Genomic DNA, 14581 nt, shown 5'->3' with positions numbered 1-14581 from the left:
TAGGGGTTTATTCCCTATCATAAGACATAGGTACATTTGTGCACTCCTTTAAAAATTTGGGAGGGGTACCTTGGCCCACCCCTTAAATTTTAGAAATTGCTCATTTTATATATTTGGTATTATAGTACTGGACCCTAACATCTATTATGATAAATTTGGGTGGTCCACCTCGTTCCCTTTTAGGGGTACAAAATTGTCAAAATATAAACGTAAGCAATACGTTGTACCACGTGTTTGTTTTGGCTCAATTTATCCCCTTGGATGAGGTCCTATTACCTTATATGATTATATGGTTATGTATATTGGTCCATTCCCTATTATAAGACATGGGTATATTGATGCACCCTTTAAAAATTTGGGAGGGGTACCTTGGCCCACCTCTTTATTTTGGAAATTGCCCAATTTAAACATTTGGTATAATAGTATAAGACCCTAATATATATATATATATATTACTATAAATTTGGGTGGTCCATCTCGTTCCCTTTCATGGGTACGAAATTGCCAAATTTTAGTACAACCACATGTTTCGTTTTTCACCTAATTTATTCACTTGGATGAGGTCCTATTACCTAATATGATTATATGGTCATGTATAGGGGTCCATTTTCTATCATAAGACATAGGTACATTGATGCACCCCGGGAGGGGTACCATAGCTAATCCCTTAAATTTTGGAAATTTTTCAATTTAAGCATTCGCTATCATAGTACATGACCTCAATATGTATCATGATAAATTTGGGTGGTCCACCTTGTTCCCTTTCATGAGTAAAAAAATGCCAAAATATAAACATAAGCAATATGTTGTATCACGTGTTTGGTTTTTGGCCCAATTTATCCCGTTTGATGCAGTCTTATTACCGTATATGGTCATATGGTCATGTATATAGGTTCATTTCCTATCATAAGACATGAGTACATTGATGCACCCTTTAAAAATTTGGGAGGGGTATCTTGACTCATCCACTCAGTTTTAGAAATTGTTTAATATAAGCATTTGGTATCTTCGTATAGGTCTTCAATATGTACCACTATAAATTTGGATGGTCCACATCGTTCCCTTTCATGGGTAAAGAACTACCAAAAATCAAATTTCGGAGGTTATTGACCCTTTGATAAGTATTTAGCACGTTATATGGTTTATTACCTTTATATGTTTATGTTCTCTTTTAAATTTGGGAATTATCAAATAACATAATTTGGTAAAACGTTTTCTAGGACCCATTGTAGATGTTGGTGTTCCTCTTATGGCCAAATATTCAAAATTTAAAGGTTATTGACCGGCTTTATTATTGAATAACTACAGGATTTATTACTTTTTCATAAGACACAGGTGTATTTGTGTACCAATCTTAAATTTCGGGAGGGGTACATTTCTTATTGTCATATCAATAATTGGTAATTGTTCTTTGGGTAAATCATTATGATCACGTGATCAGTTATTGACCTATGATGGGATTAGGAGTTCAGGACATTGGTACATTTAAACTTTGTAGGATAATTTGAGAATGCGTCATTGGTATTGATTATTACAGCCAAATATAAACGTAAGCAATACGATGTACCACGTGATTGACCTTGATGAGGTAGTGTACAGGGATACATAGCTAACCTTATTGAATCTTATGACTCATAGTCTTAAGGGAATACATGCTACAACACTGGCAAAGTTATTGTTGATGCAATTTGATTGGTTGATCACTATCTTTCGTGCAATCTGATTGGCTGATCACTATCTTTCGTGCAATCTGATTGGTTGATGAGTTTCAAATCTTTGCTGCATTCAGTTTTGTTTTAACATTTAAAAAGTTTGAAACTTTGGTTTGACATTTTTTCGTTTGATATTTTTAGTTTAAAAATTTTTGTTTCGAAATTTTTTGTTTGAAAATTTTGTTTCAAAATTTTGTTTGAAAAGTTTTTGTTTGAAATTTTTGTTACAAAATTTTTTGTTTTTAAATTTTTGTTTCAATTTTTTTTGTTTAAAATTTTTTCGTTTGAAATTTTTCGTTTCCAAATTTTTTGTTTCAAATTTTTTTGTTTGAAAATTTTTGTTTGAAAATTTTTTGTTTGAAATTTTTGTTTGAAAATTTTTGTTTGAAAATTTTTTGTTTGAAATTTTTGTTTGACATTTTTAAAAGTTTGTGCACTCATTAGTAAAGAACCGGAACTGTTTAGAACTAAAACGTCTGGCAACATTGTGGTGCAATAGTACACGTCAGAACATGATAATGCAACGTCATCAGTTTTGCATCATATATAAGTATCGTTCGAGTTAGTATTCATGATAACATCATCATGGCTACTTGTCTGCAGTTTCTAAACACACGTGATGTAATGAAATCATTTACCAAGATTACTGATTTACAACAGAATGTACCTCATAGAATCTTAGCTAGCCAAATGATACCTACAAAGTTTGGATTAAGAATCGTAGTGAAGCTTGAAAATGATAAAAATATAATTTTACCAGCAAGATATTTTCCCATGGAGGCATCAAAACAAGAAGAACTGCTGCGTTTCTTAAATACTGGATCTGTATCTTTATGTTACAAAGGATTCTTGGGTCGAAGTCATCAATTTGAATTTAGTACATAGCCAGATTCGTCAGCAATTGTGATGAAATCATGAATTCAAACGTCAGCACATCAGACATAGTTGTATGAATTTGGTTGGTCAGCATGACGTCAGCAACTGTGATGAAACCATGAATTCAAACGTCAGCACATTCCTTTCCAATGACGTGAGCCGTAGTTCTATAAATCAACCAATACACTGTCATCCCACGAAATCATTTGAGCAAGTGCTTTTCAGGAGGAAAGATGTGTACTTCTAACGAGTTCATCTTCGCAAGCTATTATCCAATAAATATATTTCAAACAAAACATGTGATGATTGGTATCAGTGCTAAAACATTTGAACCAGTAATTCGATTGGGCAAAGCAGAACAATTTGGTGTACAACTGACCTGTGAAGAATGGCAAATATTATGTTTACGAATCGACCAAATGAACGATTATTTTCATGATGAGCTAAATGTGACCATAGTCAAATCATTAGGCTCAAATCATGAAGTGGTGCTACGTACAGTCCTCGAAGAGAAGATGGTGCTGTTACGTAAAAAGAGTACATTCCATGTCCCTCGCAACATGGTGTATCTAACGCAAACAGAATGGAACAAATTCATCAGCGTATTTCAGTGTGTTAAACATGCAGTGGAAGTGTGCAACAAAACAAGTATATTCCTGAAAAAGTACTATTTTGAAAAATGTGTTATGCATATTGTACAACATGTATCTAGATATTGTGATGGTTGTCAACATCGTTCGTGGGTGCATACCTGTATCGATAAACAGTTTATTTGTGATCAAATGGACATTGAGTTTCCACCAATTGATATTGCAATAGACCTTAAAAGACTTCAACTGGAATTAAAATTATATGCTAAAGACAAACTAGTGCAAGAAGTTCAAAATACATTGTATCGACAATATCCAGAACCACTATCTGGTATGGATGTATGTGGAGTGTAATAAAATGATCCATTTCAATGAATTGTGCTTTTTCATTTCAAGTACAACCCCATATTCTGATGTGTACTATTGCACCACAATGTTGCCAGAGGTTTTAGTTCTAAACAGTTCCGGTTCTTTACTAATGAGTGCACAAACTTTTAAAAATGTCAAACAAAAATTTCAAACAAAAAATTTTCAAACAAAAATTTTCAAACAAAAAAAATTGAAACAAAATTTTCCAAACAAAACTGTTCAAACAAAAATTTTTAAACAGAAAAAAAATTTGGAAACGAAAAATTTCAAACGAAAAATTTTTAAACAAAAAAATTGAAACAAAAATTTACAAACAAAAAATTTTGAAACAAAAATTTCAACAAAAATTTCAAAGGAAAAGTTTCAAACAAAATTTTGAAACAAAATTTTCAAACAAAAAATTTCGAAACAAAAATTTTTAAACTAAAAATATCAAACGAAAAAATGTCAAACCAAAGTTTCAAACTTTTTAAATGTTAAAACAAAACTGAATGCAGCAAAGATTTGAAACTCATCAACCAATCAGATTGCACGAAAGATAGTGATCAGCCAATCAGATTGCACGAAAGATAGTGATCAACCAATCAAATTGCATCAACAATAACTTTGCCAGTGTTGTAGCATGTATTCCCTTAAGACTATGAGTCATAAGATTCAATAAGGTTAGCTATGTATCCCTGTACACTACTTCATCAAGGTCAATCACGTGGTACATCGTATTGCTTACGTTTATATTTGGCTGTAATAATCAATACCAATGACGCATTCTCAAATTATCCTACAAAGTTTAAATGTACCAATGTCCTGAACTCCTAATCCCATCATAGGTCAATAACTGATCACGTGATCATAATGATTTACCCAAAGAACAATTACCAATTATTGATATGACAATAAGAAATGTACCCCTCCCGAAATTTAAGATTGGTACACAAATACACCTGTGTCTTATGAAAAAGTAATAAATCCTGTAGTTATTCAATAATAAAGCCGGTCAATAACCTTTAAATTTTGAATATTTGGCCATAAGAGGAACACCAACATCTACAATGGGTCCTAGAAAACGTTTACCAAATTATGTTATTTGATAATTCCCAAATTTAAAAGAGAACATAAACATATAAAGGTAATAAACCATATAACGTGCTAAATACTTATCAAAGGGTCAATAACCTCCGAAATTTGATTTTTGGTAGTTCTTTACCCATGAAAGGGAACGATGTGGACCATCCAAATTTATAGTGGTACATATTGAAGACCTGTACGAAGATACCAAATGCTTATATTAAACAATTTCTAAAACTGAGTGGATGAGTCAAGATACCCCTCCCAAATTTTTAAAGGGTGCATCAATGTACTCATGTCTTATGATAGGAAATGAACCTATATACATGACCATATGACCATATACGGTAATAAGACTGCATCAAACGGGATAAATTGGGCCAAAAACCAAACACGTGATACAACATATTGCTTATGTTTATATTTTGGCATTTTTTTACTCATGAAAGGGAACAAGGTGGACCACCCAAATTTATCATGATACATATTGAGGTCATGTACTATGATAGCGAATGCTTAAATTGAAAAATTTCCAAAATTTAAGGGATTGGCTATGGTGCCCCTCCCGGGGTGCATCAATGTACCTATGTCTTATGATAGAAAATGGACCCCTATACATGACCATATAATCATATTAGGTAATAGGACCTCATCCAAGTGAATAAATTAGGTGAAAAACGAAACACGTGGTTGTACTAAAATTTGGCAATTTCGTACCCATGAAAGGGATCGAGATGGACCACCCAAATTTATAGTAATATATATATATATTAGGGTCTTATACTATTATACCAAATGTTTAAATTGGGCAATTTCCAAAATAAAGAGGTGGGCCAAGGTACCCCTCCCAAATTTTTAAAGGGTGCATCAATATACCCATGTCTTATAATAGGGAATGGACCAATATACATAACCATATAATCATATAAGGTAATAGGACCTCATCCAAGGGGATAAATTGAGCCAAAACAAACACGTGGTACAACGTATTGCTTACGTTTATATTTTGGCAATTTTGTACCCCTAAAAGGGAACGAGGTGGACCACCCAAATTTATCATAATAGATGTTAGGGTCCAGTACTATAATACCAAATATATAAAATGAGCAATTTCTATAATTTAAGGGGTGGGCCAAGGTACCCCTCCCAAATTTTTAAAGGAGTGCACAAATGTACCTATGTCTTATGATAGGGAATAGACCCCTATACATAACCATATAACCATATAAGGTAATAGGATCTCATCCAAGGGGATAACTTAGGTCAAAACCAAACACGTGGTACAACGTATTGCTTACGTTTATATTTTGGCAATTTTGTACCCCTAAAAGGGAACGAGGTGGACCACCCAAATTTATCATAATACATGTTAGGGTCCAGTACTATAATACCACATATATAAAATGAGCAATTTCTAAAATTTAAGGGGTGGGCCAAGGTACCCCTCCCAAATTTTTAAAGGAGTGCACAAATGTACCTATGTCTTATGATAGGGAATAGACCCCTATACATAACCATATAAGGTAATAGAACCTTATCCAAGAGGATAAATTGGGCCAAAAGAACAAACACGTGGTACAACGTATTGCTTACGTTTATATTTTGGCAATTTTGTAGCCCTAGAAGTGAACGAGGTGGACCATCCAAATTTATTATAATACATGTTAGGGTCCAATACTATAATACCAAATATATAAAATGAGCAATTTCCAAAATTTAAGGGGTGGGCCAAGGTACCCCTCCCAAATTTTTCAAGGGGTGCATTAATATACCCATGTCTTATGAAAGGGAATGGACCCCTGTATACGCCCATATAACCATATAGGGTAATAACACCTTATCAAAGGGGATAAATTAGGTCAAAAACCTCCGAAATTTGACTTTTTGGCAATTTTTTACCCATGAAAGGGAACGACATAGACCCCCAATACTGATAGAGGTACATACTGTGGTCCTAGGCTACCATACGAAATTTTTTATATTTGGCAATTTCCAAAATTTAAGGGGGGTGGTCCTATGTACCCCTGCGAAAATCTAGAGGGGGGTGGTCCTATGTACCCCTAGGTCATTGACCCCGGCCAGGGACCTGGGTCCAATACTATAATACCAAATATATAAAATGAGCAATTTCCAAAATTTAAGGGGTGGGCCAAAGTACCCCTCCCAAATTTTTAAAGGAGTGCACAAATATACCCATATCTTATGAAAGGTAATGGACCCCTATACATGACCATATAACTATATAGGATAATAACACCTCATCAAAGGGGATAAAATCGACCAAAAACCAAACACGTGGTACAACGTATTGCTTACGTTTATATTTTGGCAATTTTGTACCCTTAGAAGGGAACGAGGTGGACCACCCAAATTTATCTTGATACATATTAGGGTCCTGTACTATAATACCAAATGTTTAAATTGGGCAATTTCCAAAATTTAAGGGGTGGGCCAAGGTACCCCTCCCAAATTTTTCAAGGGGTGCATTAATATACCCATGTCTTATGAAAGGGAATGGACCCCTGTATACGCCCATATAACCATATAGGGTAATAACACCTCATCCAAGGGGATAAATTAGGTCAAAAACCTCCGAAATTTGACTTTTTGGCAATTTTTTACCCATGAAAGGGAACAACATAGACCCCCAATACTGATAGAGGTACATACTATGGTCCTAGGCTACCATACCAAATTTTTAGATTTGGCAATTTCCAAAATTTAAGGGGGGTGGTCCTATGTACCTCTGCCAAAATTTAGGGGGTGGGCCATGGTACCCCTGCCAAAATTTAGAGGGGGTGGTCCTAGGTACCCCTAGGTCATTGACCTTTGACCTATGACGTCACAAAGGTCGGGGTCAAAGTCCAAAGTGTCCTATAGTGGGGCCAATACTACTATGAGTGAATGGAGAAATGAAGAAAACCTACGGTCACGGTGTTTGTCCAACACAAAGTCCACATGGCGCGAGTTGGGATCGAACCAGGGACCCTAAGCCACCGCGCCTCCTTGTTATGTTTTGAATTACACAGAAAGATAAAATGTGCGGGCCAACTTGATTCAAATTGGTCCAAACCCGTACCCAGGCGGGGCCGGGCACCCCGTAAATTTTGTTGCCCCCTAAAATTTTCGCGGTAGGCTTGCAAATGAACTATATGGTGATCAACTATAATATGGTTGGATGAGCCCATCTTCAGCCGCTCCCCTACATTTATCGGCTGGCTACCGGCATGATCTGGCCCTCCATGATAACTCCAAACTTTTCGAAATTGGTGGTCGTACAATTTATAATTTTGTTGGGACAAATTAGTACATACTGCGTAGAAATTTTGGTAAGGTTTTCATTCGAATTTGAAATTTGTACGGGTCAACTTGACGGACATACCAACAGTCTATACACTGTATTCTATGGCTGCTTGACGTGAAAGAAACTGTAAAATATAACACTTAATTTTCCTTAAAAAAAAAAAAAAAAAAAAAAAAAAAAAAACGTAGAAATCCGTGTCGGACGTTAAACTACACACTACTTCGAGAGCTTATAAAGCACTCTAATAAAATATCACTTGTACTTTATTATAACCATTTCACACACTACATATTGTAGTTTTTCTTTCGGTTCACCACTCGAAATCATTGTTCAAAAACTAGAATCCTTTCACTAATTTTTCGTATTCCTTCCTAAATGACTTGCACTGTGGACATGAAAATAATTCAAATGGTATAATTAGATCTCATTGGGGTAATCATAAACAATTTTGGAAAATTTTAATTCTTTTACGATTAGCGTATAAATACAGCGTTTATATGTATGTATAAAAACTGCAGTGCAAGAAAAAAAAAATTGAACTAGGTGGCCACTAAAAACATCAATCTTACCTAATCAAGCCGGGGCAGGGCGAAGCTGAAAGGCTCGTGCGTTACCGAGAGCGTTTCCCGCGTCAGCGACAGCGGGTATATACTTAAACAATGGTATTTAAAACAATTATGTTTTAGCAATGATACGAGTTTCAGTATCACTTGTCATTGTTTCATACTATTATTGAAAACCAAGGTTAGGTTAGGTTCTCTTAAACTTAATCTACACCTTTATATTTTACATAGATGTATTTGCCTAAATCACTTCCAATTTCTGTAAGCTAATACTGTTGGAGAGACTGATATTTATACTCAACTAAAAAGACTATTGATTCCAATTCACTAAATCCATTTATCACCGTATTGCATCCACATCGTACTTACATTTCACTATACTGTAGTATTTTCAAATAATAAACAAACGTATCCATTACCTACATATCCACATACTAAGGGAACATACCAGGATTCACACCAATCCATTGTTAATATATTTTCATTACATAAACTAACTGTTTACACAGTATAGACCCTATTTCCTAGCAACCTACTGATATAAGTATGTGCCATTATCTCAAAACCTTATAAGCCCGTGGCCTCATTCCATACCTACCAACAACTACTAGCGTTCAACTTCTAAACCTAAAATTCAATCTGAGTACACTGTGTACAAATACATCGCCGGTTGAAAATAATATTAATCGCAAATTTTATTGCAGAAACATCAGAGAACATCAGATGTATTACAATCATCAGAAATAGATAAAAGTTGAGAATTTTAGAGTTAAATATATAACATATCATAATATGTAATACTGTAAACAAAAATCACTGGATAACAGACACAAATATTAAAACTATCAATTTTCAGTTCAAAAAATTCAACACTATATATACAATTATTAATAAGTAATTTCTGTACTTGTTTTTTAAAAGCCAGAAATGGAAGTATTCTTAGAAATATAGGAAGAAAATTATAAAATTTAATTGACATGTAGTAAAAGGTCTTTTGTGCCTTACTATATTCACATCTAAATAATCCTAAACGATTCCTTTTTCTAGTTTGATAAGTATGAGAGCACCCTAACACATTGTAAATACTTTCCTTGATGTAAACCAAACATTGGTATATGAAAGTTGAAGGTACTGTCATAATTCCTAATTTAACCCATTAACGCCGTGCGTGATCATATGATCACAGCAGTTAGTATTTATGAAAATAAGCCTTGTATAACATACTTTCAGTGGTTTCTTTACGCTTTGTGTGTTGACTACTAGGAGAAGGTTCTGTTAACGATATACAGACAAAACAAATTCCACATTGCGGCGTGAATGTAACCTAGAGGTACAGATACCCGCAACGCGCCGGAAATACAAGAAAAATAGCATCATCCTCGCAGTAAGTATTAAAATACAATCTTATATCTTATTCTTTCAAGTTATTTTTGGCTGGCGTATGTTTTAGAGATGTCAAAAGTTGTTAGAGATTACATTTCACTCAACTGAAAATATTTGGGTCATGGCCATTGACGTTTTCCATCAGTGTGATCATATGAACACGCAAGGCGTTTAAGTAGCTTCTTCTCTCTTACGTACGTACGTATAGGTGTCAATAATACAGTACAATTTTGCAGGTATATCAATTTAGAACAGTTTGTACATGCTTTCAGTTGACTTACTCTATTCTTTTTACTTTATTATTATTATTATTATTATTATTATTATTATTATTATTATTATTATTATTATTATTATTTTGCAACTCCTGTTACTGGTAATTGTATGGTTTTCCCTTTAGATACACAGGTCTTTCACTTCAACAAATTCTTGATATTTTAAAATCGGATGACGTGCATGACATGCAAGACATGCTAAACCTCCGAGACCTAACGTCTTTTCGGATGAAGATTCGGGAAAGGGGGATGGAAATGGACAAAATTACAGGGCGCCAACTTACCAGTCATGCTGAAGTTGTTTTTACAGATAATACTCGACTTGGTGAAGATGATGTAACAACTCTGTCGTTACAACTGCATACGTGTAACGGAGTTCAACCTGTTTTTAATGAGCAAAATTTCCAAAATGAAAATAGAAAGTACTTGTTCGTATGAATTCGGAGAATATTAGCAAGCACATGAAACTTACTGATCAAATGGACCAGGATATCTCATATTATATAATTAGAATCACGTCCAAAATGTGGTGGTGGGCGCCTCTCTCTTGGATGATTGATGTATCGCAGGAATCGCATGGCTAATGTTGAGAAAAGCCAGAATAGGCATCTCACACTTAGAATTTGCAAGTCATATTGTAGAAACTTATTTGCAAAATTATAAAGCCATTCTATTAGATGCAGGGCTTCCAGATATTTCTGAGTCCAGCAGTCAACAACACCATGTAAGGGATGACGTTTGTTTTTATGGGAGAAACCACTTAGTTGTTCGGTGTAAGCGTAAACGTTGTGCAAGTACACTGTGTTCAAACACAGTACCTACGAAATGTTTCAAATGTAGCATGGGTTTGTGCGGCTACCATTTTTTAATTTCCATAAAGTCCCATAGATATTGGGCTCCATAACCTGACAATTCCATAGTCCAAATACTGTGTTTTTTTTTGTCTTCTAAAGTGTAACAATTTCTAAGACAATAAATGTCTCTTTTCTTTTCCATATGTCTTAATAATTTAACAGGGCATCCACTTAATCATGATATACGAAAGTACTTGAACGCCTAGCGTGTTCATATGATCACGGGGCACCCCAACAAAACCGCTTACGTCACGAACTCAAAATTTCTCGTAAATGGTCTTTACACCTAAATAACTCAAAATTACAAATTTCACCGAAAATAAAAACAAAAAATAATTTCGGCGTTAATGGGTTAACGAAGCTTGACCTACAATGTGCACGACTAAGGAGACCGACTATTATTCTTACACATATCTTTTGTATTTTCAATAGGCTTTTAATGCAATACAATCCAATACATTGGAGGACTAATGACCCCAAATTGTCTTGCCACCGGTTAAATGAGAATTTACGCATAATAAACAGGTTTAAGTACCTTTATACTTACGCACAATCATAATCTACAAATTAAATAAACTCCTTTACTAGCTCTAGATTCCACGTTGAGGATAACGTCGTGCCAATTCAAGTGATTATCAACTAAAAATCCCAAAAAGGAGTGGAATATTTTTTAAGTTCTGCATTCGAATTTTAGTAATTGTAGGTAAGCATACATAGTCATTTCTTATATGCACTCACTTGTTTTACCAGTAGTGAAGCACCTGTTGAGATTTTACACTGGTAACCTTAACTTATAGACATAAAATGGGAAGGTTCAAAATTACTGGTCTCCCATGTAGGTTAGTAGCGGGTTTGGTTTCTTTCTGTAATGAAGTTTATGCATTTAATTTACACGGAATTACCGAGCGAGCGTTAGGTAGTGAAGGTGGGTTAGAGCTCCTCAGGGAACGTTGTTTTCTGTCTTCATTACTGCTCAATGGTAAGGAGGACCAGTAGTCTAGAAACTAGCCACATAAAATACAGGTGTATTACTTTGTATTTAGTTCTATGCCTTGCAGTAATTTATTCTTTATAAATATGTTTTTTCATGCAAATTATTGAACTTTACATGTAAATCTTCCAAAATGTGATGCCCCAAAGTAAACCAACACCAAGTACACATACATCTGTAGTAACCTTAGGGCAGAATACGTAAATACTACTTTCCACTCTCATTTCTATATTTCCTAGTAAATACACATCTCAGATATCATGCACATCATATTTCAATTATGTCCACAATACTCTATAAGAATGTTATTAAATATTTCAGACAATGTTTAGCAGAAGGGTATTCCTTCTAAAAAATAGTATAATTTCGGTAGATTCTGTTCACATAAAGTTAGTTTAGGTTACTTGAAATTAGATTATATTAGTGTCAGGATCAAGCATATTTTTCGAAAGTGATAGCATTTTCCTTATTTCTATTAATAATAGGTTAGTATTGTATTGGTTAGGTTATGTTAGGTCTAAGTACTTGAATTTTCAATTTCCCTCTTAAATTGTGCATTTTTTACGCCTTTTGGACCCCGTCTGCTAAACATTTACCGAAATGTCTTACGTAAATTTTACAAATTTATTAATCCGTATAGCACATGTGCATTTTGCATTATATATTATTGTCATGGACGAATGAGATGAATATTCAGAGATTATCATAAAATGCCAGATAACATAGATCGTTGTAAATACAAATAACAGGCGTAAGAACAGGTAGGGTTAAGATTAAAATCAATAAAAGGATCCTGAACCAACTCTGGATCTCTATAGTAAATCTCCATTTTGCACAGTACATGATTCTTCTTATTATTGAAGCCCATATTATCACGCAAACTGTAGAAGGATTTTGCAAGAGCTTACTACGAATTTATTAACAATAATTTCGAGTGAATGCCTTGAATTTCATTTATACTACGTTGGATATTGTCATGTTGCCCGGCGAAAAATATTCGGAACAATGAGAAGGGTCGTTAAAGTAAAAAATGTTTGCATGAAATACTAACCTGATATTTATAATTTATATACTCAAAAGAGAGAGACGCCTAGAAATGTACGCTTTATGAGATATACAGTATTGCCAGACTGATCAGTTGTCTTGTCTTGTCTTCTTTTAACATTACTTCATTATTTTGTGTATAAAAAGGTCCCAAAATGCCACCATAGAACGTTGCCACTGTCTTCAAAAAGATTTAACGTCAATTAACAAAGGTAATTAAACATGTAAAATGTAATGATTTGATTAGTGCAAAAATGATAAAAAGTTATAAGATGAGTACAATGGTATATGTACGTGTACAAAGTAATAAGTATGATAAAGTAAAAAAAAAATACGTGAAAAAGGTAATGTTACAATCGGGAAAAAGTCGAATCAGGAGAGAAGTATGACACAATAGGGTAAAGGTCAAAATCGGGAGAGAAGTTCGAAGAGTTAACGAGGCCTGAAGGCTAAGATGGACAGGGAAAATGAATGGAAAAAAGGTTGAGGTTGAGGCTAGAGAAAGGTTGAAGTGTAAAATGAATGGAAAAAAGTATTGAATAAAGAAGGGAATGTATGAATTATGAACGTGTAAAGGAAAAAAAAAAGAGAGTATAAGTCAAGGATGTTATAAATAGATGGTCTGTTCATATGTATCTTCATCCTATTAAATCGGTGAAGCCAAAAAGCAACCAAGCATCAGCACGTCCGATTAGCTACTCTAGTTTCTACCATCGTCTGATTGGCTACTTTCGTTTCCGTCATGATTGTTGGCTCAAAACATTGCAAGACTATCGGGCTGAATGGGCAGAGTAGGGGTGCCGAAACTCAGACGTATGGCTTCAAAATTTTGTCGTAAGGGCAGTTCCTCTATTTTATAAGATCCTTCGTGTAAGTGTAGTGTATATGTAGTGTATAGTGTAGTGTATATAGAAAGGCCCACTGAACTCTCGTCCTCACAGAGCACACAAAACACGACGCACTCGCCGTAACCAAGGTTGGTTGAAATGACAGGTTGCCTTACACGAGGTAAACAAACGTCACACGTGACGTCACTGAAGGCCGGTTGACCGGCGCGAATTTTCTGTTGCTTGCTTGAAGCGCACTTTTTCCCGTGATTTTGGATGCTTTTTAAAATCAATTGAGCGGGTTAGTATAAAATGAATTAAGAAGACAGGTCAGTTGTTAGTCAAGAGGCTCTAAAAGCTCTGATAGAATTGACATCGAGTGAAATAAATGTTTGTCCTAAGATTAACAATCTCCATATGGAATGTAAGGGTACTCAAAGGCAAAATGTGAAATTGGCTTCACATTTGCTGTCCCACACGGTTGATACAGCTCTAATACATTATAAACCAGGAAGTTACAATGAAGAAGGCCCATTTTATCGAACTAGTGAACGACTGATTCGATATACTGAATGTTTCGTCCAATAAAGAAGCGATAAGTCCATATAAATCCCCTTTTGGTAGACACGAAGACGTACAGAAACAGAAATTGCAAGATTTTTATGATGTTGTGAGCTCTATGAAAAACAAAATAAGTGCTATTTCAGAAAGGCATCTTAGTGTCTATT

General features: G+C 34.6%; 1 protein-coding gene across 1 annotated transcript in view; it reads right to left on the bottom strand.

Annotated features, from left to right (window-relative positions):
• Nucleotides 1-13126, bottom strand: part of LOC145689094 (uncharacterized) — a 35925-nt gene extending 22799 nt beyond the window's left edge. Inside the window, exon 1 of the mRNA XM_081763223.1 lies at nucleotides 13034-13126. The gene's annotated coding sequence lies outside the window, so the exon portion shown is untranslated. The remainder of the gene's footprint in view (nucleotides 1-13033) is intronic.
• Nucleotides 13127-14581: the final 1455 nt, after the last annotated feature.

This window comes from Thermobia domestica, chromosome 7, assembly GCF_964235325.1.
Source record: "Thermobia domestica chromosome 7, izTheDome1.hap1.1, whole genome shotgun sequence".
Taxonomy (NCBI): Eukaryota; Metazoa; Arthropoda; class Insecta; order Zygentoma; family Lepismatidae; genus Thermobia; species Thermobia domestica.
The sequence above is the reverse complement of the archived record's forward strand: the minus strand, read 5'-3'. Positions and strand labels throughout refer to the sequence as shown.